Here is a 6,000-nt window from a genome sequence, read left to right on the forward strand (position 1 = left end):
AAAAATGCATTCCCTTGAAAAAGAAATTGAAATTTTTAATTTTATTTAAAAAAAAGTTTTAAGATTGACCTAAAAATACTTTGAAAAGAAAATTCTATATATGAAATATTTACCAAAAACATTCATTATGCATTCTAGAGAAAAATATTTTAGGGAAAAAACCTTTGTGCATGTTTTGAGCTGGAGATTGTTGGTGGAAGAATTTGACTGATGTTTTGTGGCTTGCTGTCCTTCAACCTTGTCTGTCTGGATAGCTTAATAGGTTGGTGCATTGATTTGTTTTGGTTGGGTTCTAATTTTGGTCTTAAATCAACTCTCTGTTGGGTTTTGACTGAGTTTTGTTAGTTGGTTTAACCTACGTGCAAGGGCTTGTATGGCCAAGTGTTTTCTATTGTCTTGAATTCCATTGTGTGACTTCGTTTTAGTACTTTGGTTTTGGAGTTCGTTGGGACATTTTTTGTTTAGTGTCATAAGGGAGAGTGGCTTTTGAGTGGGGGCCACACCCAAAGAGGTTAGCAGGATAGCCCCTTGAAAGTTGTATAAGTAAGTGATAACCTAATAATACATTAGGGGGTTGGGTAGACGAAATATTAAGTAAGATAATTATACGTTGCTCATGGTTGAGTACTAGTACAGACTCAGGATGCAGTGAGAATGCCTGGAATGGCAAACCAACAACCTTGTCCCCACGAAAAGATTGTTTGGGTCCACATCAGACTTGGATGGGGCCGGGGGTTCGGGAGAGTTTACCAAGATAACCCAGGATGAGGGTTGGGACCTATGGAGGCTTGCCAGGATAACCATACCATGCTATGTGATGCCACTCTTCCCTTGTGGTCCCTAGTGTCTATCTTTGTTGGTATCACATGAGTTTTGTTGTGGATTCATGTTCTGCGAGTTTATGCCTCTTGTGAGTCTTTCTGATGTTGAGTTTCGACTTTGTGTGTGCGTACCTTGTAGGTTGCTAGTGGGTCTTATTTCTATTTCCTAGCATGGTGGGGTGGTTCTTTTTGAGCCACATGGTCGGGTGCTAGTGCCACTTTCCATCGGGTGTGTTTATTCCTTCTTATGGGAGTTGGCTTCACAGGTGTTCCAGTTGCACTTGGATTCGAGTGTCTTGTTATTCATTTGGATCCTATTTGATACTTTGGATCATTTTTTGTATATCATGGACCTTATATGGTTAGTTGTAATTATCTGATATGTATGCCTTTATAACAAGATGTAAATTGTAATATAAACATTATCTGATTTTTGAGACTTAGTGATTTAGTGGAATGTAATGTATTTCTATCTTATGATGCAAAACAATGTATGAATGAAAATTAAATGTTAATGCATATGTTTTATTTGAATATTAGATGTAATGTAATGGATAGAATCCTAACGAATGAAACTTAGACATGTTATCAATATTTAATACTATTGGATGAATTAACTATTGGTTAAATGCAATTATGTTTTTATGTTTAATCAACTTAATTGGATTAATTAATGCTAAGTAATGTTAGTTTTAACCATGTTAACCAAGTTGGGAAACCCTTTAGGTGTTAAGTTAAGTCTTCCGTTGTGTAATCTAAACATAATGTTAACTCAAAGTATATAAAAAAAATTATTTACACTATTTTCAAGTGTTTTAGTTTAATACCTTCTGGTTTCCTAGCAAGGCGTTACAATTGGTATCAGAGCCCAAGTTTCAACACTGGGTACTCTGGTTTTAAATTGAGCCCATTCAGACCTATTGCTAAGTCTTAGTGTTTGTGTTTCTGATAGGGTTCTACTAGTTCGCTCACACTTCACCTAGTTGGTGTTGCTCAATTCCACCAACCTCACCAGGTCTAGCTATGCTTCAAGACCTCCAAGTCCTCCTCAAACTTTGCTAGGACTCTCTCTTTGCCAATCTTAAGGTGTTTGCCACAAGTGTTTTGACTAAGAACTCTACCAATTCAATATGCTTCTCATATGCTCAATCTTGCAACCTTGACAACAACTTGTCAACTTCTCACTTTTCACCCCCATACTGTTATGAGACATTGCAGAGGTGTGGAGTTGGTATTTACCATGAAATGAGATCAACTAGGTCCATTTGAGGTTTTGCAATCTTCAATTCCCTTACCGATTTCATAAAATTGCTTAGAAATAGGGCTACAAGGATGAGCCCCAATCAGGCCTCCTAAGTCCGATTTTTAAGGGTTTTGAGTGAATCAGTCCAAAAGACCTTGCAATAAGTTATATGATTCTTCAATCACTAATCAATCCTCAAAAGAGTTTTTAGGGTTTAGTCCCCCAACTTGCCGTACAGTGCCCGAACCCAAAAATGGGGTTTTGTTAGGGTTTCTAGGCTTCAACTGGCTGTGACTGTTCAACAAAGGGGTAAGGCTATGGAATAAGGTTGTGAAAGCTTCTCGTCTCAACTGGAACTGTAAATGGACCTATCCTTCAATGCCAAATGCTATAGTTTAGGTTTTGAAGTCACCCCTGCAATATACATCCAATTTACACCTTGTTTTCTCTAGCCGGGTTGCTCTTGGACTTGCCTAGGGTAAGGTGGTAACAATAGTTGCCTTCATTTCCAGTGCTCCTCCCTGTATATATACAATATACATTGGGTTGCCAATCATGTCCCAACAGGCTATGAAATTTCCCCAGTGGGATTTTATGGGGCAACCATTTTTACATAGTTTGCTATGTACAAGCCAAAACTGGCCAGCTAGGAACAAAACAGTAAATACACTAACAAAAATTAACAACAAAGCATGAAATTGATAGAACAGTACCAAGATACAACAAGGAACACAAAACCAATCTTGGAACAATGGTTTTAGTCCATTTCTAGTGATTGTCCAAAGCAAAAACAAAAGATAACAGTGTTAATAGTCTGAAAATGAGTAGTTTCAGATTGTCAAACTCAAAAAACCATGCTCTAACCCTTGTCTCAGTACAAAAGAGGGTTTATATAGGCATCTCCACTTGTGGAGGCATTCTTAGGGCAATGATCCAACCCTAACTTCACCACTAGCTAGTTTAGGACAAATTTTATCATGACAACTTGAAAAGTTGTCATGACATCTTTTACAATTGTTCAAATCTTGCCTTTCCAACTTAAGCAACCTATCACATATCATCATTCATGTCTTTTTCAACATTCCTAAGACTACTTTAAACCTCTCTAATGCTCTCACCAAGTTATGCCTCTTTTGACCATCAAGAAGGCAATTTAACTAAAACTAACACCTACTCACAAGTGCAAACCTAGAAAGAAAACTAACTTAGCTAGGCCTACACTTGACTCAAACCAAATATTACACACACACTTTGGACCCTCCTGGAGTCCTTATTAGAATCTTGACTTGGCTAAGGGCAGTACAAGCCAAAATTGTAGAAGGACTATGAGCCTAAGTCCTAGGTGCTCATGCACCAGTTTCCCTTGTTAATATCCTTGTTGTAGATCTAAACTATTGCTCTTGTGTTGTTGTAAAGATTATGGCTTGGAAAGGTAAAGGCCATGGTCATGGCCATAGGGCAGGTTGTCAGAGTCTTTCACTGCAGCCTACTCATGAGAGTGTTGAGCAAGTTCAGTCTGTTCACCAGAGTGAGCACAGGGTGGTTAGCCAACATAGTGAGCAACATACTGTACAACAGGTTCTCAAAAGGGAGGCTGCGACAGATGTTTCAGGAGGTATTAGCTCGACTTGGTCCTAGACCTGAGGTCGAGCAGTAGGGTAATGTTCAGTTTGGAGAGTCTCACCTTCAAGATCATGTGGAGAGAGAGAGAGAGGTCTCCTAGGAGGAGACAAGTTCCAATGGACCAGGAGGTAGTCATCATTGGTCATATGAGGGATTTGCCGAGATCCCGTCCTCCCACTTTTGATGGTTCGGGTACTAGACTCAAGGCTCAGACTTGGCTCATTGACTTGGATAGGTGTTTTTCCATGCATCCGTATGGTAGTAACACCAAGGCGAGGTGCGCTATTATGCATCTTATGGATTTTGCTTTTAATTGGCGGAGGTTGGAGGAGTAGAGGATCAGTGTGGACATTAGTATAGTGTCTTGGGAGATGTTCCTAGAGAGTTTCATAGCTCGATTTCTCTTAGTACAGTGGAGACAACGACGTGTGGATGAGTTTCACGAGCTATGTCAGTTAGGCATGATTGTTGATCAGTATGAGCATAGATTCTATGAGCTCAAACAATATGCCGAGATTGGTAATGATGAGGTGATGTTGGTACAACATTTCATGAGAGGTCTTAATGACCGCATTAGTGGGGAAGTGCGAGTGTTTGAGCCTTCATTAGTTGAGTTAGCCGTGGTGAAAGCCAGGCTAGTAGAGAAGAATCTTACACGTGCACATGGTAGTCAACCAGGTGTATAGATTAGCAGTGCACCTTGTAGACACTTAAAAATAATTATTTTAATTATTTTTAATTTCTCACATAATTAATTTATTAATTAATTATGCAAATTCTAATTCTCCTCAATATTAATTAATTATAATTAATATTGTCACTATAGTATGTGATTGATTTATTTAATAAATCAACCTCTTTTTTTATTCTTCTAAAAATTAAATCTTCTCAAATCCTCCCCTTAGCTAATTAATTTCAATTAATTAGTTAACCTACATGATTCCTATGAATCATCTTCCTAATCCATCATTAACCTAATAAATTCTTCTAGAAACTCCCTAAACTTACTTAACCTTATTCTTCTAATTTTTAATTCCCTCCACTCATTCTCTTTCCTAGTCAAATCCTCCTACAAATCTTATCCCACCTAACCTTTCCTCTAATCCCCCTCCTAATGAGTTGCTAGTGGCTAATCATCATGATTAGCCACAAAGTCAACTCCTTGTCCCTTCCATCCAACCACTATCCTTAAATGCTCTTTTCCTCAAGGCACATTGGGAAGTCTTCCCAATGCACCTTGAGGACTGTGGAGACAAGAAATGCCTTTAAGACATATCTTTTGGTCTCCACACCCTCTCTTGGGCCTTGTGCGAGCTCACAAGAAATCCTAGCCCTTCATCTTGGATCCATCCTAGCCATCCATTCTTCCTCTCCTTTTCCTATAAATTAAGGACTCCATCTCTTCATTCATCATCTCCAAGTTTAGTAAAAAAAATCATCATAGCATCCTTACCATGCCAAAATCATCTCTCATCCACACTTAATCATCTCATCCATATCATCCCTCAAGATCCATCTCATTTGTGCACAACATTGGAGAGCCATCCACATCAAACACGCAAGGAGCAAATCAACATCAAGTTGGAGGCACATTGGGCACACTTCAACTCCATCTAAGCTCCATCCGAAGGAGAAGGTAAAATGTTTTGTGAGGTATATGCATGTCATTCATGTTTTCATGTGATTGAAGTTATGTCTTTTGATTCCATATGTTTTTATGTTTGACTTGCATGATTTGCTAACTAATCCACCTCACTCTCCTTTTCACCATCTTCACACCTTTCAATGGATCTGGGACTAGGGGTAATCAGTCTCAGGCTGTTGCACCATATAGGAGTTTTCAGACACTCGCTAAGGGTGATCAACAGTATTAGTAACAAAAATTTCAGTCTAGGATGAAACAGTTTCAGGGCAGCGTGGGGGCAACCCTCAGTTTAGAAAGGACATGAACTGGTAGAGGGCTATACAGAGTTTCTTGGGACAATCCTCACAGAGTTTTTATTAGGCTCATAGTAGGGGAAGTTTCTAGCAATCTAGTGGGATGACTGGAGGTAGAGGACCCGATAGGGGAGCTTGTTTCTCTTGTGGTCAGTATGGCCATAAGGTTGCACATTGTCCACAATGTTCACAACAGATTGGTAGTCAGAGGCCAACAACGTTAGAGCCTACAGTTGGGGATGCAGGTCGATCCCATAGAGATTTCGTGGTAGTTGATAACTGCTAGACAGAGCACTGTGATCGAGACTACAGGTGTGTTGGGTGGTATATCTATCTCAATATTATTTGATTTGGGTGCTTCTGATTCCTTTATAT

Source organism: Cryptomeria japonica, chromosome 7 (assembly GCF_030272615.1).
Source record: "Cryptomeria japonica chromosome 7, Sugi_1.0, whole genome shotgun sequence".
Classification (NCBI taxonomy): domain Eukaryota; kingdom Viridiplantae; phylum Streptophyta; class Pinopsida; order Cupressales; family Cupressaceae; genus Cryptomeria; species Cryptomeria japonica.